A 22,989-nucleotide genomic window follows, 5' to 3' on the forward strand; every position below is an offset into this window, starting at 1 on the left:
CGGGATCCATCCAATTAGGAACTGTTGTCCATAAGATGAATAACTTATTTAATAAAATTGGTGGGTTTAATCCCCCCTCCTTTTTTTTTTTTTTTTTTTTGCACTGCTGAAAGTTTTAGGAGTCCCTCTAATTATGGTTTGCTCAAGGGTTTGGCAGTTCTTTTATTTGGGTCTGGTGTTTTGGTGTTTCACATGCTCTCATGGAAACATTGCCAGAACTGTCCTCCTATTGTCCTTGTCATTCGGTTTTTAGCAGGGGAACAAGCCGCTTGCTGCTGTCTGCTGACCATTCACATGGGACATGTGTCCTGGCTTCGCGTGTTCATCTGTCTGTGGACGTTTACTCACCCTGTTCCTCCGTCTTTAACTGATGCTTATATTTTCCTAAAAGAGGACTCCCCTCTGAGTTCTCTTTGAATATGAGTCACATGATTTCTGATCCTTGGCATAAAGAGAACATTGCCACTCCTCAGAAATCACGCGTGGATCCTTAAAAGCCTAGCTGGTGGGCAGTTCACACTTTGTACTGTGTGGAGGGAAGGAGACAGGACTGGCCAACATTCCTAAGGGAAGGAGAACCTTTCCAAGTGTTCCTCTACTGATGAGTTACAACAGTTGCCTAACAGAAACAAGCGTAATTCCTAAAGACCCATCCTTCCTGCAGGTGCGCCAACGGGCTAAACAGCACTAGAAAACGTAATGAAATGCAGTCCATTTCTTCTTTCTCTTCCACTTCCATGCTTACTGTTTCAACAAAGCTGATTTAAACACCAGGTCATTGTCACTTGGCTCCAGGCAATGACATAATTCTGCTTCAGAGAAATACTGAAATCGTGCTCATCCTGTTTAAAGAGATGGGTTAGGGAGAAGAGAGTCTCAAATGATAATGTTTAAAAAGGGAAAACTGGAGACTGATGAATCTGGATGTTTCCTTAGTTCTGATTCGAGTTTCTGGTCTCATTCCCAATAAAAATATATCTTTGTTTCTAATGGAAAATCCAAAGAACACAAACCTGAATGTTAAATGCAGTGTTATATTCAATGCCCTGTCTTAGTATTATGGTTTGAGGGATTCAGTTAGGTAAGAAAGCGTCTTCTCAACCTTCAAAGAACTTTAGCCAGCAGATGGAATGTGCTTGAGGGCAGGGAAATGCTAAAACAATGGACCTTTTTAGCACATATAAAATAGAGTTATATATTCTGATTATCCATTTGTATTAAAAATCTACATAAAAATAGTTTTAATGGCAGTGTTTCAAAGAGAGTAGGATAACAGGCAATTTTAACTTTCTGTTTAGATTTCTTTCTGTCTTTCCCTCCCCTTCCTCCCTCCCTTCCTCTCTCCTTTAGTTTTTGACATGGAATATTTGTTATATAAGTGGATGACAATTAAAAATGCATTCTTTCTCCAAGGATCTAGTAATGTACCTTTACTGAGAGTATGCTACTGAATCCTGAAATTAGGTCATTCTATATGTCCTCTCTGTAATGAGATGCTCCAGGTCAGGAAACTGCTGTGGAAAGTTTCCAGCAGCCCTTCTACCAGAGGGCAAGATTCTCAAGCTCTTTGCTCACTTTTTTCAAGCTTCATCTGCATAAAAAGGAATTAATATCATGTTCTTATAGTGGATCGATCATAACTAAAACTAAGCCAAGAATATTTCATAGAAATTGCCTCCCAAAGTTTTCTCAAAATGTGTTCAGTTGTGAAGATTCTTCAAGGAAGATGACAGGACATTTCTCAGTAAATAATTGGCAAGCGGTGTAGAATGTTGCAAGTTCCGTCAGGTTTCTGAAAATGGAACTTACTGTGGACATTGAGTAACATGTTAGGGTTTAGGATGGCAGAGCAGTGACATCTTATGTGTTGACCCTCACTGACTGGGGGCAGTTTCTGGAATGCTCTACCAAGAGGGAGTGGCAGGAACAGGCTCTTCATGTCTGTTGCTCAGACATGATGAGAGATATCTGCTGTGCATCTAAGGCAACAGTATTGGTGACACAATTTGTTTTAAATTGTCAGACCAATTCTAGTATTTGACTAAATGAGATTCTAGTGATTTGCATAGTGATCAAAGTGTTTCCCCGCAATATTTAGTTGGACAATATCTAAGCATATCCTGCTGCTGCTGCTGCTAAGTCGCTTCAGTCATGTCACACTCTGTGCTACCCCATTGACAGCAGCCCACCAGGCTCCGCCATCCCTGGGATTCTCCAGGTAAGAATACTGGAGTGGGTTGCCATTTCCTTCTCCAGTGCATGAATGGGAAAATTGAAAGTGAAGTTGCTCAGTCGTGTCCAACTCTTAGCGACCCCATGGACTACAGCCTACCAGGCTCCTCCGTCCATGGGATTTTCCAGGCAAGAGTACTGGAGTGGGGTGCCATTGCCTTCTCCGAAGCATATCCTAGGGGCTCCTAAAACTATTCCTATCTTTCTGCCTCCTTGACTACTTTTGTTTATGCTCAGGAGCTTTAGCAGACCCCTCATTTGTAATTGCACACCTGAGGCTCTTTGTGTTTCAGAGTCTGAGAACAGTAAGGAGGCTTGAGGACATTTAATGTTACCTCCTTATTTTACAGATTATAAAGCAGATGTATGGAGAAGTAAAGTGACTCCCTCAAGGTCACACCACTAGTTAAAGGCAAGGGTGGAACTAGATCCATATCACCTTTTTCATCAGACCACATTCACAAACTCTTGTAAGAGATGTAATAATTCAAATAGATGATGCCCTTGCAGAAGGACACACTGTAAAGCAGTCCCACTGCTTCTACATTGTTTTCCCTTTTTTTATGATGTTGAGCATTGAGAGCTTTCAATTCATATTAGATCTTAAAAGAAAGTAAAAGGGGTGGAAACAAGAGGTTTGTAGATCAAGAATGCTATTTTTAATAATTTACATGTGCATTGCTCCCAGCCCCACATGCAAAGGAAGCTTTAAAGCAAAGTGATCGTATGCAAGCACTGTTAAAGTATCTCTCATTATCTTTTGCCACTGGGTTTCAGAAGATTTCTTATTTATAGATTGAAGTGTATTCAATATATGCAGTGGAAACCTTAGAGAAACGAACTAAAACTGTATTTCTATGGGGAAAAAAAAACACTTTACTTTCTGCCATATTGCTGCAACAGAAATTTTATTGGCAAAGTAAGTTGCAATATTATTCCCAACAGAAGAATTCTGCATATGTGAAAAAGAGCATAATTGCCTCATTAAAAATCAAAAGAGGAAAAGAAAAAAGTGAGCAAATTGGGAAGTATGTTGCCATAACCACAGTTAAGCTCCATATGTATTAAATCTAATTTATGAAAGGCCACATTTATTAAACAGATAAAGAAAGTGGTGAATTGTCCCAGGTTATTACACCCTAAAAGGCTTAGGTCCATACAGGATTCATTAAGATAAAAAGAAAAAGGAAAGATATACAATGTCTAATACTGAAAATACAAGTGCTTAGTAGAAGATAGACATAAAAGCAGTTTTAACATTCCTTCCCTTCTAATCATCAAAACCAACTCAAAGACTACAGAGAGGGAAATATATAATAAACTTGCACCAGCATTTAATCTTTGTAATAGTGTCAATCTGGTGCTCTAAAATTTCTAACAGAATAAAAACTGACTTTGAATCCTAGCAGAGAATGATTCAGTGAGTTACCATACAACTGAGAGAATGATGGGGGAGTTTGAATTGTGATGAGGAAGAACAGATCATTCTGGAGAATTTTTCTAAATATTCCTTAAGTTGAAAGGACAAAGACTGAAAGAATTGGGAGGAACCACTGTAGTTGGAATCCATCTCTGTGCTGTGTTTTGAAATCATAGATCCCTTAAAGAAAGCAAAAGATGTTTCTCTGGGAATTCTTTGACTCAGAAGTGTGTTAACAATGGTAATCTGGAGAAGTAGTGTCTAGAAGGTGGCTCATTGAAGAGGTGGAGCTCACTTCACTTGGAACTATTTCTACTGCCACATATTAAGTGGATGGTAATACGTGAAGGAAAGATGCTGGTGATGAAAAAAAAAAAAAATACTCCCTTTCACCAAACAAAAAGGATGTAGTAGTGGGAATTTCTTGATGTTGAATTTGATCCAGTATGACTGGTAACTAATGTCTACTGACGGAGAAGGCAATGGCAACCCACTCCAGTACTCTCACCTGGAAAATCCCATGGACAGAGAAGCCTGGTAGGCTGCAGTCCATGGGGTCGCTAAGAGTCGGACACGACTGAGCGACTTCACTTTCACTTTTCACTTTGGAAATGGCAACCCACTCCAGTGTTCTTGCCTGGAGAATCTCAGGGACGGCGGAGCCTGGTGGGCTGCTGTCTATGGGGTCGCACAGAGTCGGACACGACTGAAATGACTTAGCAGCAGCAGTGTCTTCTGAATAAAACAGTCTTCTCCCAACTCAGTAGAACTAGAACTTGATGAACTAGTATCAAACATATGTAGAAAAAGCTTGCAGTCAAACATTTAAAAATCATAATGGCTCATAATCCCAACTATTCTCACCAAAGGCTTCTGGATAACTTAAATGACTGAACAGATTACATTAGTTTGTTCAGCCAGGCGTTCAGACTAGATTCAAAGGCGAGACAGGAAATTGAGTACAAAAGGAAATGCAGGACTCCATCTATATTATTTATTGTTTGTTTGTTTAAAAATGACAGAGATAGCCTTGTCTCTTTAACTCAAGCAAAGGAACAAATGAGACTTCTGAAAAATTCTGTAATAAAAAAGGAAACTAAATACTACATTCCAAGAAAGAACATCATTTTAGAAAATACTTATTCTGGGAAGTAGCATAATAAATAGATAATAATAAATAATAAAGTAGATAATAAATATTTTCACTTTAAAGGAATAATAGAAAAAAAGAGAAAAACATGAACTAAGGAAAAAAAGATAAAAAATGAAATAAAGAGACTGGAAATTAAAAAGTACCAGCTTTGTTATAAAAACAAATTTAAAAATTTTTCAAATTTTTAAATGGTAGTATAGGTCATAGAGTCAGAGATACAGATACGGAGAAAAGAATCAACAGTGCAGACAGACAAATCCATAGCCTGGAAGGTGAATGGGAGGAAATTATAAAGCATGCAGAGGGAAGAGGCAGAAAGTTGGAAATAATAAAGGAGAAGGTAATAGATATAAGATGCAAAACCAGAGATCCTGCATATGAATAATGAGTGTGAATAAAATATTAAAAAAATTAGAAATACAAAAGGAAAAAAAAACAACCTGTAATTGAATTAAAAGAAACTGTGCCAAGTAAAAAGAATTACTTTACTAGGTAAAATTATTGGAACGTTATCAACAATTCCTTATGACATTTTGAAATTCAAAGTCCAGTAATTCTAAAAGCATTGAGACAGAAGTCACAGATCACCTAAAATGGGAGGAAAATTCATGCATGTTTCAGACTTCTATCTATATATGTGAACCAAAGGCAGCAGAAAACTGGAAGCCATTCAGATGCCTATTAACAGGAGAATGTATAAATAAGTTTTATATTCACTCAACAAAATAGTACATACCAGTAAGACTGAACTATTTATACGTGCAAAAATATAATCTCACAAAAATGATATTGAGTGAAAGAAGCTAAAAATGAAAGAGTAAATGCTACAAGAATTCAAAAATAAGGTAAACAAATCTATGTTGCTAAAAGTCAAGTAATGATTACCAAAGGAAGAGCTTTGTGAGAGACTGTGGCTCCAGGGTGAGTGGATTAATGAGGACTTGAGTGCTGATAATATTGTTTCTTGATCTGCATGCATTTTATACAGTGTTTTTAATTATTTGTTTTATGAAAATTAATCCAGTTGTACATATGTGATATATACACTCAAATAAAAAGTTTTGTTTTGTTTTGTTTTGTTTATGGGAGGAGGCCTTCCCCAATAGCTCAGTGGGTAAAGAATCCGCCTGCCATGCAGGAGACACAGGAGATGGGTCCGATCCCTGGGTCAGGAAGATCCCTAGAGAAGGAAATGGCAACCCGCTCCAGTATTCTTGCCTGGAAAACCCCATGGACAGAGAAGCCTGGTGGGCTACAGTTCAAAGGGGAGCAAAGAGTCAGACACGACTAAGCATGCAGGCATGGCACAAAGTTTTTTAAATGTTGAAATAAAATTAGAGAGAACATTCATTGAAGATGAAGAGAATTCAGGGTATAGATGCTGTGGATAGATGCCTTGTAAAGGAGAGGGCTAAAAATATTGTACTTTGCTAGAAAAATGTTTAGATAAATACTTATATTGAAAATTTAAGGGTCATAACTAAATATGTAATACACTCTGCACCTTCCAAGTCAGCAGAAGGAAAAAAAGAAAGTAAAGTAAATTCCATAAGGTTAATAGCAGCAGGAAAGATGTAAAAAAGGGAAAGAAAATGCACAATAAACAGAAACTTTCTTTTAGAAAGATGATAGAAATTACTCTAAATATGTCAGTCTTCTTAACAAAATGCAGTTGAATTTAACTCAGTTTCTAAAAGACACAGATTAAAAGATAAAATTAAAATATCCATGCTCCAGATCTTGGTTTCCAAATATTATCTCAAATAAAAGTTACCAGGGCTACTTGAAGTGGTTGATTTCAGAATCAGGAAAGAATAATTAAATATAAATTTGTGATGGTATAAATAATTGAATGAATAAATAAGGATGAAGAAAGGATTAGTTTTCCTTACCAAAGAAGTCTAGTCAACCAAACAAAACTTGGGCATGTGCCAAGTTCTTCTTGCAGCTAAACTAATAGAATCTAATTACTAAAGTACCAGAATCTTTCTAAAAACCTAAGAGCACACTTAGTGATCTCTACTGTGTTGACATTCGAGTCAATCTAAGTAAGACTCTGTCTTGTATTAGAGTTTTCAAAATCTTGGACTATACTTTCCCAGCAGGTTCTTTACTCATGACCTTCTTATCACAAGGAAAGGAGATATGATGATAAAAGATAAAAATAAAAATAAAATTGGTCTATTTTACTTCTAACGTGTGTGTGTGTGTGTGTGTGTGTGTGTGTGTGTGTTTTCTAAGTCATGTCTGACTCTTTGCGACCCTATCAACTACAGCCCACCAGTCTTCTCTGTCCATGGGAGTTTTCAGATAAGGATACTGGAGTGGGTTGTCATTTCCTCCTCCAGGGAATCTTCCTGACCTCAGGATCATACCCCACATCTTGTGTCTCCTGCATTGGCAGGCAGATTCTTTACCACTAGCTCTACTGGGAAGCCCCACTTCTAACATAACTACCTTGAAAAAAAAAAGCACAGAAAAAGAAGCATTTGGTACTTTGGTCAAAGTGTCATTATTTAATCACCTGTGTCATTACAGAAGATTGGGAATCGGATCTGTCTAGTTGATCCTTTGTCAGAGAACACATCAGTACTTTGAGCTGATAGCTACTCTTCATGGTCTAACTTCACCTTTTATTAAATTATGACATGTAATTTAATATGACTGTGGTAATGAGGTTTGATGTGTTGGCTTGGTACATATTAAAAGATCCACCACAATTCCATGTTTAACCCAGCATCCAGCCAGAGCTACCTGCTTTTGAAAATTTTTGTTCTCCTTTACGTTCTGGGGTAGTGATTTTCTTTCTTTAGACACATCATAAATTTTCAACTCTATATTTGCTAGAACAATTTGTAATCAGAAAAATAGCCTACTATCCTCCCATGTATGTGTATGTGCTCAATCACTCAGTCGTGTCCAACTCTTTGTGAACCCGAGGTTCCTCTGTTCATGTGATTCTCCAGGCAAGAATATTGGAGTGTGTTGCCATTTCCTCCTCCAGGGGATTCTTCTGACGCAGGGATCCTCTCGACCCAGGGATCGAGCCTGTGTCTCCTGCATCTCCTGCATTGGCCAGTTCTTTATCTCTGAGCCACCTGGGAAGCTCATTCTTCTATATTCAGTTTCTTTTTTTCTTTGTCAAATATCTTGGTAGTTAAGAACAGAATCTTAAGCACCCTGTCACCAGAGTTCAAATTCTGGTCTTGCCATTTTTCGCTGTGTGTCCTTGGGCAAGTCAGTCACCTTTTGTGTGAGTCTTATTTCCCCCAACAGTAAAGTGTTCTCATTGCATTAAATGAATTAAAATACCTAGAGCACTTAGAGTAATATCTGAAATTTGGTATGTGCTTAATAAATTCTCTTATTAAATATTAATTTCTTAGATGTTTTAGTAGCAGTCTCTGGGGCAATTCTGTTTAGAGTACCAGTCCCCTAAACAAATACCACTTCATTCCTTAACAAATGGAAACCTGTCAGCCTTAAAATATAAGCTGGCCAACACAAGTCAGTTATAATATAGGAGCTTGAATTTAGCTTCCAATGTTATTTTTTGTTAGAATGTAAAAATGGAAAATCTTTTAACGTTGTTTTTGAATAAGTCATGGGTGACTTATGTGTCAACAACTGAGCCTATGCATAGCTGACCTGAATGGGTCGCCTATGGTTGGGCTTGCTGAGACCTGCTTGCCTATAGAATTGCTACTCCTTCCTGTCCTGGACACAATGGGGCCTTGATTCTTAGGGGCCTTGTAGGCTGACGAAAAGAGCTCCACCCACCATTTCTGCAAGATCAGCAGCTTCATGGGAAGTTCTGTAGGTGAAGACTCGGCCATGCAGAAAAAAGAACTCTGAGAAAACTAGTGTTTCACTAAACGAATATATCATGAATTCATTCAGATAAATATTAACTATCTAGTTGCTAACCACTGTGTCAGATTTTTAAGTTCAGTGATAGCGGTTGTGGATAGTTTTTCAAGGATACATGAGAGAAAGTGCCGAACTAAAAAGTTGATTTATTCTTTAGCTTTATTGAGGTTGTAATTGATACATAACATGTGTGTAAGTTTAAGGTAAATGCATATTGATTTCATACACTTATATGCTGCAAAATGACTACCACCATGTTAGCTAACACCTCCATCATATCATCCAGTTATCATTTCTTTTTTGCAGTGAGAGCATTTAAGATCTATTCACTTAACAACTTTCAAGTAGGTAATAGAGTATTATTAATTATAATCATACCATACCTTACATCCCCAGAAATTATTCTAAAAAGAATTTTTGGTTTAGAAAAAAAGGATGAAGGCTTTTCATTTTCTACATTTGTACAAAAATCTTTTCTTTCAGCAAATCCATGACCTGCTAATATACAAAGTGTTGTATTATATACTGTTACATTATACGTATAAAACTTTTATTCATGTCGATGTATGACAAAAACCATCACAATATTGTAAAGTAATTATCATCCAGTTAAACTAATTTTTAAAAATATCTTCTTTCCTTTGCTCAGAAAAACAGTTCTCATTTGTGCTTTAATTTGCCTTCATTGATTACTAGTGAGAGTGACTATTTCCTTGTCCCTTCTTCTGTGGTGTCCTTCCCTGGTGGTTCAGACAGTAAAGAATCTACCTGCAGTACAGAAGACCTGTATTCGATCCCTGGGTTGGAAAGATCCCCTTGAGAAGGGAGTGGCAACCCACTCCAGTACTCCTGCCTGGAGAATTCCACAGATAGAGGAGCCTGATGGGCTACAGTCCATTGGGTCACAAAGAATCGGACATGACTGAGAGACTAACACTACTTGCATTCTTTGAAAACTAGTGAGAGTGACTATTTTATTGTTCCTTCGTGAGTCTTCTTTTGTGAATTTCTTATTTACAATTTTTACACCTTTATTTTATTGGCATCTCTGTTTTTTAAGGGAAAAAATAACTCCATTGTATGTTAGATAAGTATGCCCTTTTGTTTTCTTTTTGTGTTTAACCAATTCTAACATTGTCATTTAGCATGTGCAGACATACATTGTTTTACAGCACTTTGCTTTCTTGTGCTGCATAAATATTGTGTATTTTACAAATTGAGGGTTTGTGGAAACCCTACATTGTCAGATGATTGTTAGAACTTTTTAGCAATGAAGTATTTTTTAATTAAGAAATGTACATTTTTAAGACAAAATACTATTGCACATAATAGAATATAGCATACTGTAAACATAACATATATACATTGTGAAACCAAAAAATTCCTGTGACTTACTTTATTCTTATATTTGCTTTATTGCAGTAGTCTGGTACTGAACTTGCAGTATCTCTGAGGTATGTCTTTACATAAAAATGCATTTTTTATGTTGACCAATTTATTACTTTTCTTTCCTTGGCTGTGCCTTTAATTGTGAGGCTTTTAAAAATTTCCCAGATAGAAAGGACATGCTATATCTTTCCATCTGTTTATATTATCTTTGATTTTTTTATCAGTATCTTATAGTTTTCAGGATACAGTTCTTTTGCAACCTTAGATAGGGTTATTCCTAGATATTTTATTCTTTTTGATGAGACAGTGAATGAGATTTATTTTTAACTTCTCTTTCTGATCTTACATTATTATTGTGCAGAAATGCATCCAAATTCTGTGTATTAATTTTATATCCTGTAACTTTATCTAATTCATTGATGAGCTCTAGTAGTTTTCTGATAGTGTCTTTAGGATTTTCTGTGTATAGTATCATGTTATCTACAAACAGTGACAATTATACTTCTTTTCCAATTTGGGTTCCTTTTACTTCTTTTTCTTCTGGTTGTTCTGTCTAGGACTTCCAAAATGAGGTTGAATAAAAATGGTGAAAGTGGACATCCTTGTATTATTCCTGATCTTAGAGTAAACACTTTCAGCTTTTCAGCATTGAGTATGATGGTACTGTGGGTTTGTCATATATGACCTTTATTATATTGTGGTATGTTCTCTATATACCCACTTTCTAGAGAGTTTTTATCATAAATAGATGTTAAATTTTATCAAAAGCATTTTTCTGCATCTACTGAGATGATCATATGGCTTTTATTCTTCAGTTTGTTGATATGATATATCACACTGATTGATTTGAAAGATTTGAAAATATTGAAAAATCCTTGCATCCATGTGATATATTTCACTTTATCATCGTGTATGATCCTTTTAAAGGTGCTGTTGAATTCAGTTTGCTAGCATTTGTTGAGGAGTTTTACATTTACATTCAGTAGTGATATTAGCCTGCAATTTTCTTTTTTTGTGATATCTTTCATTTTGGTACCAGGGTGATGGTGGCCTCATAGAATGAGTTCAGATGTTTTCCTTCCTCTGCAATTTTTGGAATAGTTTCAAAAGGATAGGAATTAAATGTTTGGTAGAATTAACCGGAGAAGCCATCTGGTCTTGTTCTTTTGTTTGTTGGGAGTTTCAAATCACAGATTCAATTTCAGTACTTGTAATTGTCTGTGCATATTTTCTAAAGATAGGAAATCATCCACACACAAATATGATATTTAAACCAGTAATTGCAAGAGGAGGAGAAGTAAAAATGTGCAGGATATTTGAAATGCATTTAAAATTAAGTGATAAGCAACTTAAAACAATTGTGTTTTTATTTAGATGGTTATATCAAAACCTTATGATAACTATAACCACAAATTTGTAATTAATATTCACAAAAAAGAAAATTTAATCTAAACATCACACTAAAAGATAGTCATTAAGTCACATGAGAAGGAAACAAAAGAAACAGGAAGAAAAAGACCTACAAAAATAAATCCAAAACAATTAAAGTAGCAATAAGGACATATATATATTAATAATTACCTTAAATATAAACAGATTAAATGCTCCAAACAAAAGACATAGACTGGCTGAATGGATACAAAAACAAGACCTATATATATGCTATTTACAAGAGACCCACTTCAGATCTAGGGACACATACAGACAAAGTCATGGGATAAAAAGAGGTATTCCATAAAAATGGATATCAAAAGAAACCTAGAATAGGAATACTCATATCAGACAAAATAGGCTTTAAAATAAAGATAGGCACAAGAGGCAAAGGGGAACACTACATAATGATCAAGGGGTCAATCCAAGAAGTATGACAATTTTAAATATATATATATATATCCAACATAGGAGTGCCTCAATATATATAAGGCACATGTTATGGCAGAAAGTGAAGAAGAAATAAAAAGCCTCTTGATGAGAGAGGAGAGTGAAAAAGTTGGCTTAAAGCTCAACATTCAGAAAACTAAGATCATGGCATCTGGACCCATCACTTCATGGGAAATAGATAGGGAAACAGTGGAAACAGTGTCAGACTTTATTTTTGGGGCTCCAAAATCACTGCAGATGGTGATTGCAGCCATGAAATTAAAAGACGCTTACTGCTTGGAAGGAAAGTTATGACCAACCTGGATAGCATATTAAAAAGCAGAGACATTACTTTGCCAACAAAGATCCGTTTAGTCCGTTTTTCCAGTAGTCATGTATGGATGTGAGAGTTGGACGGTGAAGAAAGCTGAGCACCGCAGAATTGATGCTTTTGAACTGTGGTGTTGGGGAAGACTCTTGAGAGTCCCTTGGACTGCAAGGAGAGCCAACCAGTCCATCCTAAAGGAGATCAGTCCTGGGTGTTCATTGGAAGGACTGATGTTGAAGCTGAAACTCCAATACTTTGGCCACCTGATGCGAAGAGTTGACTCATTGGAAAAGACCCTGATGCTGGGAAGGATTGAGGGCTGGAGGAGAAGGGGATGACAGAGGATGACATGGCTGGATGGCATCACCGATTCAATGAACGTGAGTTTGGGTAAACTCTGGGAGTTGGTGATGGACAGGGAGGCCTGGCGTGCTGCGATTCATGGGGTCGCAAAGAGTCGGACACGACTGAGCCACTGAACTGAACTGAACAGATGTAAGTGGAAAAATTGACAGTAACACAATAATACTGGGAGACTTTAACACCCCAGTTACATCAATGGACAGAACATCTGGAGAGAAAATCAATCAGGAAATATAGACCTAATGACACATTAGATGGGATGGACTAATTGATATTTATAAAGCATTCCATCCAAAAGCAGCAGAATTTGCAATCTTTTCAAGTGCATGTGAAACATTCTCCAGGATAGGTCTCATGATGGGTGACAAAGCAAGCCTCAGTACATTTAAGAAAATTGAAATCATATCAAGCATCTTTTCCAAGCACAATGCTGTGACAGTAGAAATCAACTACAAGGAGAAAAACTGGAAAAAACACAAACACGTGGAGGCTAAACAATATGCTACTAAACAACCAATGAATCACTGAAAAATTCAAAGAAAAAATTTAAAAAATGCCTAGAGACTGATGAAAACAAAAACATGATGATCTAAAACCTATGGGATACAGCAAGAGCCGTTCTAAGAGGGAAGTTTATATCAATACAAGCTTACCTCAGCAAACAAGAAAATTCTCAAACAACCTAACATTATACCTAAAGCAACTAGAGAAAGAAGAACAAACAAAACCCAGCTGGTAGAAGAAAAGAAATCATAAAGATCAGAGCAGAAATAAATGAAATAGAAACTAAGAAAACAATTGAGAAGATCAACTGAACCAAAGCAGTTTAATGAAAAAAAAATTGAGTTGAAATTTTAAAAAATGCTTAACTTCAGCTAAAGGTTCTTTAACACTAGAGCAAAACTAGAACTTTTGGTTCCTAAAAATTCATTATAAATTAAAAAGTGATTATGAGATCATTAAGATATTAGGGCAATTTTTTAAGCTACATGTTTTTACATGGGAATAAGTATAAATTTTCCAGAAGATAAAATTTAGTCAGTTTTTTCTAAAAAAAAATCACAAGTAAAAGTCAGGAAATATCCTTTATGTAAGCCCTTTTATTTTTATAAAAGAAAAACAAATTTTAAGATGCAAACATATTTTTGAATGATTTTCCATAAATGATTAAAGGGGAAAGACTGTTCTGTGAACAAATATGCTATCAAAGTGACAAATAGCTTTCAAGAAAAATACAAATTCATCAAAAGAAAATGCTTCAGTTGTCTTGTTATTGGCCCAAAGATATTAATTACCTCTGAATTCTGAGTGACTTGGGTCATCTCCTCACTCCTGAATTACTTGACCTGGGGGGCTGCAGCTGTGTGCTTCAGACAGTACTTCCCCTTGGATGTCATTTGCTAAATATCATATCATGTTTGGGTGATGACTTTTTTTAATGTATTTCTTCTAATTGTTTTTCTTTGTTTTTTTTGGGAGGGGGAGGTTGTAGCTTCTCAGGTAGCACTAGAGGTAAAGAACCTGCCTGCCAATGCAGGAGACATAAGAGATGTTGGTTTGATCCCTGGGTCAGGAAGATCCCCTGGAGGAGAGCATGACAACCCACTCCAGTATTCTTACCTGGAGAATAGAGGAGCCTGGTGGGCTACAGTCCATGGGGTCGCACAGAGCTGGACACAATTGAAGTGACTTAGCATGCACATGTTCTTTTTTAATCAGAAAAGATATATGCCTTTACTTTATCAATATCATACTGTACTTACAAATTGTATTGTTTGTATAATCACACTTGTCTTCTTATTGAAAATATTTTTGCTGTAAACCTGTTGTTCTAATATATACAAACTTCTATCAGGCTGCTCCTTAGCTGTCATAGTAGGATTTCTCGCATTCACTTCTTCATTGTATTGTGTACTATATCTTACATTCTGAGTCTTTGTCTTTTATCTATTACATTTTATAGCAATTTCACTGAGACATAATTCATATATACAGTTCACCCATTCACTGATTTTTATTATGGTCATAGAGTTGTGCAGCCATAGCAGCAATCAGTTTTAGAGTTTTCATCACCACAAAGGAAACTTCATATCCATTAGTAGTCATTCCCCATTTCTTTCCACCCACCCCACACTCCAGCCCTAGGCAACCACTAATCTATTTTCTGTTGCTGTATACTTGTTCATTTTAGGTATTTGATTTAAACAGAATCATTCATTATTGTGGCTTTTTGCATCTGGTGTCTTTCACTTAACCATGTTTTCAAGGTTCATCCATGTAGTAGTATGTAGCAATACTTCATAATTTTTTTATTGCCAAGTAATATTCCATTGTATGGATATATCACATTTTGCTTATCCATTTCATCAGTTGATAGAAATTTGGTTTTTTTCCACTTTTTGGCTATTATGTATAATGTTACTATGAATATTCATATACAAGTTTTTTGTGATTATATATTTTCATTTTCCCTTGGGTATAAACCTACAGATTTGTTGGGGCATTTGCTAAGTCTGGGTAAGTCTATGTTTAACCTTTGAGGAACTGTCTGGTTATTTTGCAAAGTGGCTGAATCATTTAAAAATTCCACCAGCAGTGTATGAGAGTTCCAGTTTCTCTACATCCTCATCAAAACTTGTTATTGTCTATTTTGTTATAGCCATCTCAGTGGATATACAGTGATATTTGATTATCATTTTGATTGGCATTTTCCTGATGGCTAATGCACTATTATTTTTAATTTTGAGAGTATATCTCAAAGTAATTTTTTTCTAGAAAAATATATGTGTGGGCCAAAATACCCTTTTATTGGTGGGGGATCATATTTTGCTTTTTATTCTCATCTAATTCATGTATTTAAGCCATTTGAGACATGTCTTCTTAATTGCCTAACACCCTCTCTGTGGAATTAATATTTTCAAATTCACTTGTTATTTATTATTTTTGTTTTTCTGTAGAATTGTATCACATAGGAAATATTTGATTGGTTCAGAGGAAAAGCATGGAATGTATAAAAGTTTCATTAGTACATTATATACTTCCTTCTTAAATTTGAATTTTTAGGCCAAGATGAAGACACACTTAACCAAAAAGTGACTGACAATTTAAAAAAATGTGTGGGGCCTGGAGTATTCTAGAAGCTCAAGAAAATAGACTCCCCTCCCGAAAAAAAAAACCTAATGGTTACCTAAAAAGTTCTATAGTAGTTATATAAAAATTTCTATTATTAGAGGATATATGCAGAAGATAGAACTTCATAATTGAATAATCACTTAATTACTATTTGCAGTGGTTGGGTGGGAATTTCTAAAGGGTCCATATATTGGGGATCTTGCATATGTCAAAGTCTGGGTGTGCATGTCAAGGCATCATATACATGTTCCTGGACTACACAAAGGCAGGTGAGTGCTAGAGCAGGAAAAATTAGAAGATCCTCTGATCTGGGCTGCCCACTTATTTTATCAATGCAGAAATCAAGGTCTAGAGAAACTTAGGTCTCAATGCTTGTTCACAGAAGGAGGAAGCCAGAACACCAGTCCTCTGACTCTCTCCAGTACTCTGAACTAGCCAGTGTTCAAGGCGGTGAAACACTTCCCATTTAATACACCTATGCACAAATATCTGCTCAGCTTCACAGAAGTCTTTCTTAAAATGCTGAGGTGCATTTATTGACTTCAGGTTAAAACATCCTCCTCATGAGAACCATGTAAGATTTGTTGTTGTTCAGTTGCCAAGTCGTGTTCCACTCTTTGCAGCCCCACAGATTGCAGCATGCCAGGCTCCTCTGTCCTCCACTATCTCCCAGAATTTCCTCAAATTAATGTCCATTGAGTTGGTGATGCTATCTAACCATCTCATTCTCCGCCGCTCCTATTTCCTTTTGCCTTCAATCTTTCCCTGCATCAGGGTCTTTTCCAATGAATCAGCTCTTCTCATCAGGTAGCCAAAGTATTGAAGCTTCAGCATCAGTCCTTCCAATGAGTATTCAGGATTGATTTCCTTTGGGATTGATTGGTTTGATTTCCATGCAGTCCAAGGGACTCTCAAGAGTCTTCTCTAGCACCATAATTCAAAAGCATCCATTCTTCAGTGTTCAACCTTCTTTATGGTTCAACTCTCACACCCATACATGACTACTGGAAGAACCATAGCTTTGACTATACGGACCTTTGTCTCCAAAGTGATGTCTCTGCTTTTTAACATGCTGTCTAGGTTTTTCATAACTTTCCTTCCAAGGAGCAAACATCTTTTAATTCATGGCTTCAGTCACTGTCTGCAATGATTTTAGGTGTCACTTGATATTGCTTTGTTATCTCATGTTTGCTTCTAGTTATGTTTATATTTAAAAATCTATCTCAACTGAGAAATTTTTGGCTTTTGTTCCTCTGAGTGGTGCAAACATTTCATTTTACTTATTGTATTATACTGGGGGAAACCACCATTACCTGTTTTATTTCCCAATTAATGCAATATATCTTTATTGAGGACATTCTCTGCCTAGAACCATGACAAGCACTGTCCCATGTAGATACTCTCTGGTGAATATTAGCAGGCAAAATAAAGGTCTTAACTCTTTGTACCCATCACCATGCTGTTTCCCCATACCTCTGTCTTCTTTATCTTTCAATATTATTCTTTTTACATTTCTGAACCACCAGTGAAACCACTCACTATTGCCCAAGTATCCATGTCTGTTTTTTCCTTAGCCATTTCTCTTACTACACAAAGTGGATGACCAGATGCATTACCCCAAACTCTGCTCATTAGCAGGATTTTTCCTCACTGTCCTTTCCTGGATCATTCCTGAGCAAGACTGTTGTACAGTAAGAGTTCACTTACAGCTGTGCCCACATTTGAATTGATTCATCTATGAATAATATCAGTCTTTTTCTCCCTCCTTCAGTTGATCTGAAGGACTCCCTTGCATTCATAGATGTGAGCTGAGAGAGAGAGAAGCTGGTGAAACAGTGGTTGACAACATGGCCATCTGAAGCACGTGGATTGTGCTTCTCACTTGTATCTGTGGCCTTGCTCATCTCTGATCCTGGCTGCACCATTTCTGGCTTATGATGTGATGCTATTGAGGGTGCATGACCTGTGGTTTGGTAAACAGAACCCAACTATAATGAACTGCTGTGGCTTTGTGGTCACTTTATGGCCTGGGTCAGAAGCTCAGTCTTTATCAGGGTCTGGTGGCATAGCAAGAGTTGTATTTTGAATGGTGTCTCTAGACTTCAGATGCCTTGCTCCACAACCATAGTGGTCTACATTGTGATTTCCCTGTAATTACTGGTTGGCTCTAAGATCCACAGAATGTTTCTTTTTGCTACCAAGGGCTCTAGTACCCTGGCATCTGCTGATTTTGTGGCCCAGGCTACAGGGATGATTATCTCATGACTTGCATTTGCTACTTTGGTTCTACTTAATGGTCTCAGCCTTTGTGTCCCTTAGTAAATAGATTGGAGCAGTATTCCTAGATGTAAAATATGCTGCCTCTAGAACATGTGTTTCCTTCTTAGTGACAGGAGAAGCAAGATGCAATATAATCTGTCCCTTACTTTAGAGGCATATCTGAGCATGCCTGGACCTCTGGACACTTAAAAACCTCAGTGACAAAGAGGAAACTCAATCTTCATAGAGTTTCTCTCTCACTCTTAGGAGCGAAAGTATTTTGGAATGAACTTCAAGTCCAATTAACATGCCATTAGTATAATGTACCAATGTGATATTATGTGGAATGTCCATGTGGTTCTGGTCCCTTGCTATCACACTATGACTGAGGGTTAGAGAATTGATGGAGCCCTGCGGCACAATCTTAAATACTGTCTTTCCCGCATGAATGGGAATTGCTTCTGATCCTCCTTCCTGATAAGGGTGGAAAAGAAGGCATCTGCCCAGTTATGTTCCTGAGGCTAGGTTGAGAATCTCCCTGGGCATAAATACCACATCTGGCCCAGCACCTACAATCAGGGCTGATGCTTAGCTGACTTAGTGAAAGTCCACTCTCATCAGTTGGGATCCATCAGCTCTTTGTAGGAGCTGGACTGGTTTACGCATTGGAGAAGTGAAGGTGACCACCCTCTAGGTTTTTCAGGGTACCACTAACCTTTGAAAATCTACTCAGGATGCAAAATTTGTTTTGATTCACCCTTTTGGACAGAGGAAGGGACACTTTCATAAACTACTTCTCCTTACCCACTATAATAGCTATTTTACCACAAGCCAAGGAACAAATGTAGGGTTTCTGCCCACTGCTAAGCATGATTCTCCATGCTGAAGGGTCCACCCACTGGATCCTCTGAGCCAGACACAGGACATGAATGCATTTATTACCTGACACTCAGATAATGCCATTCTAAGAGGGGCTATGATGATGCTTTAAGTCCTTGACTAACAATGTTAACACAGAACTTTTGCCAAGGAGTCCTCAAAAAATTTGGTATCCCCTTTCCCCAGTTATGCAGTTGCCCAAGGAAGTGGATTTTGTTCCATTCCAATCAGGAGACTCATTCCTTTACACTCTTACTATGATGCAGCAGGGTCCTTTCTTATCAGAACATGGCTTTCCTTTCTGTCAACGAGTTCAAATCTGAGATATAGGGCCAAGTTTAGAAATTGATGTTGATGAAGCAGACTGGTTGGGGTTGAGAAGTCAACCTTCTTTGAGCTTTGCTACCCTGCTAATCAAGTTCTGGGCCTGGTTTTCAGATTTTTTTCCGTCCTCAGTTATTGGAAATGAGTCTCTTTCTATGCTGCCAATAAGACCCTCTAACTTTCACATTTTGTCTTATGTTGGGGATTAATCTTTCTTAGCACTTTGCTGTCTCTATTCTAATTTTATCAAGAGTACCAGGCCAGCCATCCAGTTTCATATTCCTCATGATTTCTGCTCCCTCAGTTCTTTTCAAATACCCCTCAGATCTTGTACCAACCAGTGCATTCCTTTCAGGTGGTATCTCATTCCAGTTTGCCCCTGGTAAGCTCCAATACTTTGGCCACTTGATGTGAATAGCCAACTCATTGAAAAAGATCCTAATGCTGGGAAAGTGTGAAGGCAAAAGGAGAAGAGGGTGGCAGAGGATGAGATGGTTGGATGGCATCGCTAATTCAATGGACATGAACTTGGGCAAACCCCGGGAGATGGTGAGGGACCGAGAGGCCTGGTGTGCTGCAGTCCGTGGGGCCGCAGAGTCAGACAAGACTTAGTGACTGACAACAACAACCATAGCATTAACAGCTGCACCAGCACCACACACTGGGTGCTCTGAGGCCTCAGCCTATCAGGAGTGATGGGGTTTTCATTGTCAGCTGGCTGGCAGATGATCTAGTTCGAAAATTCCAGTTTAGAGGCTGCTTCCTAGGACCACTCTTGGTATCCACTCTCTTTTGTCAGTTCCCCAGAAAATAGACTCTGTGGTAGAGATTTGTGTGCAGGAAGTCTGCAGGGGAGATGAGAGAAGCAAGACTGTGCGAAGGAGAAATTGAACTCCAATGTGATTGCAACAGAGGCCTTTGCAGTTCTCTCTGGGATCCATGGCTTCACAGATGGTGACAGTACTTCAGGGGTTTCCCAAACTGAGGCAAGGAGGCCACCAGGACCAGCCATTAGATGCTGACTGCCTCCAGGGAAGGTATGTTCACTTGGATGAGTCAGCTCCCTTTGTCCACAAGCAAACAGGGACTTGAGATTCAGCTGCTAGCCATCAGCCGCCAACATTCCTGGCAGCCGAGGAGATGAATACCTTGGTCCTGAAGGGGGCATTCGAGTAGTACAGGACAGAATCCACCCCATTGTGTTCCAACTATGAAGATGACAATGAATGCTCCTGCAACTGTAGTCTTCTGTTACATTTTAAGATTAGAAAATTTATTTTAAAAAAATCACTGAAGGACAAAGAACCAGAAATTTAACGGAGCAAGAAAATACCCTGCTGAGCAATGTAAGTAAAATCTTTGTTCAATGATAGATCAGATTTCTTCTGCTTTATCAAAGAATCAACCTAGATTTTTGAAAAAGGAAGTATGTACTTGAAATATCAAATAAACTCGCTGCAGGCTCTGAGGGTAAAGGCTACCAGAAAAAGGTGAAAAGGTTTTTTGGGGGGGAGGGGCAGTTTTAATTGTGCACTCTCCCAATTATGCTTCAGCAGACATTCCAGTTGTATATATTGAACATATAAAGTTTCTATGAATCATGACATCTTTTCCCTTCAATTCTGCTTTCCCCTTGGATTCTCCTTGCTCCCTCAGCATTCATCTCTGTGTGAGTTTATTAAGATACCCTCAAGTTTCCTAACACATTAGAACCCACCAGAGACTGGAGCTAGTCCAGAGTGTTCATGATTTCTTTTTGCTAGGGTGGACACAGGAAAATTAAGAGGCTATCAAGAAACTATAAGGAAACAGCTGATTAAGGAAGCTGAGGATTTATATTTTACTGGCATCTTCACACTACGAAAGTCCAGGGAACGTGATGTGCCAGCCATTGGAAGAGAGTTCTATAGAACCCTCAGCAATTCTCCCCCGGATATATCAATCAAAATGTTGGTTAGATGCTTCTTTTGCCAAACTCTTGAAGATTTGAGGGAGAAAATCTGAATTATATTTCCATGGCTTTAAAAACTGTGAGAGAAAACCTTCTGAGACGTTATATGAATGTAGAAAAAATTCTACAGATACATGTATGTTATGCTAATAAGAAAATACCTATTTGTAGAACTGAGGTGGGTCATTTATTTCTTTTATACACACACAGACACACACACAATTAATTGAATGGTTGACAGGTCAACAATTGACATCTTAAAAACTCTAAAATGTATTTAAAATCCTAAAAATAATACTAGCATAGCATAACATACTCAGCCTCTGACAGCGTAGATTTCAATGTTAAGTACCTTGGTCTTTGTTATGTAAAGAATACTCAAGGAAATGAGAACCCAATGATAATAAATCAGGGGTTGTAAATGGCATTCTATCAACTATGGTCCACTGATTTTTTTTTTTTTTTGGTCTCTAGTATCTTTTTATATTCTGACAAGTCAGAAACTGCAGCAACATTGAGCTTTGCCTACATGAAGCATGGCCTTACCATTTCTTTCCAGCCCTTTCCAAGCGCCCTTTCCACTCCTTTGAGAGACCTGAATGCAATCCTGGGGAAAAATATCAAAACAGTGAACAAGGTAATTAGTAAACACAAGTTAGAAGAAGTTAAGGATGAATTATATTTTTGCTTACATAACAGTAAGGATGTGAATAGCTAACTCACTGAAAAAGATGCTGATGCTGGGAAAGATTAAAGGCAAGAAGAGAAGAGGCGGGCAGAGAATGAGATGGTTAGACAGCATCACTGACTCAATGGACATGAACTTGAGGAAACTGGGAGATAGTGGAAGACAGAGGAGCCTGTCATGTTGCAGTCCATGGGGTCACAAAGAATCAGACATGACTTAGAGACTGAACAACACCAACAAACCCTAAGGATGTGACCAAGAGAAATAACTAAATAAAAACCTTGTTGTACAAGGCCTCTTATGTAAAGCAACTAATTTGATCAATTATCCATTACATGAGTTTAATAATTTAGGAAATATGTTCAGCTAAAAAAAATACGATGCCCTCCAGACACTCATGTTGTAGATGTTGTCATTTAATGACATAAACAAGGTGTAGAACAAGAAAAAAAATAATTAGTATTTTGTTCTATGTCAAGAAAATAAGATAGGCAAAACATTCATAAACAATTAGAAACAAGTTCCTTCAAGTTGTGAGATTATTAACTGGGGTGTAAGAACATAAATACTAAGGGAACAGTCACTTGGTAATTGTATTTGGAACAGTTTTATTAACTTAGAATCAATTCCAAGGATGAGTAGTAGAACAAGCACAATTAACATAAAACTAGAGAGCTGTACTTAGGAGAAGGCACACAGGAAACATAACTCTCTAGGATGGTGAAGATGTTAGGGAATCCATGGTGTTAGAACATTCAAAGTAGTTGCTTTTGAAAGCCTGAGAACAGTTAAGCCACTGGTGTCATATGTTACAGAGGCAGCATCAAGTTCCTGGCAGGCTGGCCTGGAATGAAGGAAGCAATTACCTCATGACATTTGTCACACCATATGGCAGGTGGAGATATCTCAGGATGTCATCCAACGGCTCCTCCACACAGGAACTCTTCTGGTGAGTGACACTTGATGCACGAAGCTTGTGAAGAAGTTCAAATTCTCATAGATGATTATATTATCCGGATGATGATATTATCCAGAGAAAATGGCAAGACTACAACCTGAGAACTTTGCAAGAGCCAAGCCAAGAAAGAAATGCTGTATACAGGAAGAATAAACTGGGAGAAGTTAGAGGCCCAACCAAAGC

General features: G+C 37.5%; 1 long non-coding RNA gene across 2 annotated transcripts in view; it reads left to right on the forward strand.

Annotated features, from left to right (window-relative positions):
- Positions 1–22,989, forward strand: part of LOC145516781 (uncharacterized) — a 164,833-nt gene that overhangs the window by 28,488 nt on the left and 113,356 nt on the right. The window contains exons 1-2 of one of the 2 annotated variants that reach the window (XR_014061758.1): positions 21,641–21,797; positions 22,664–22,797. The exons of the other annotated variant lie outside the window; for it this stretch is intronic. This is a non-coding gene — a long non-coding RNA (uncharacterized LOC145516781). Of the gene's footprint in view, positions 1–21,640; positions 21,798–22,663; positions 22,798–22,989 lie in introns of those variants that run through there. 2 annotated transcript variants of the gene reach the window in all.

The sequence above is a fragment of the Giraffa tippelskirchi genome, chromosome 8 (assembly GCF_054371585.1).
Source record: "Giraffa tippelskirchi isolate mGirTip1 chromosome 8, T2T-mGirTip1v1.2.pri, whole genome shotgun sequence".
Taxonomy (NCBI): domain Eukaryota; kingdom Metazoa; phylum Chordata; class Mammalia; order Artiodactyla; family Giraffidae; genus Giraffa; species Giraffa tippelskirchi.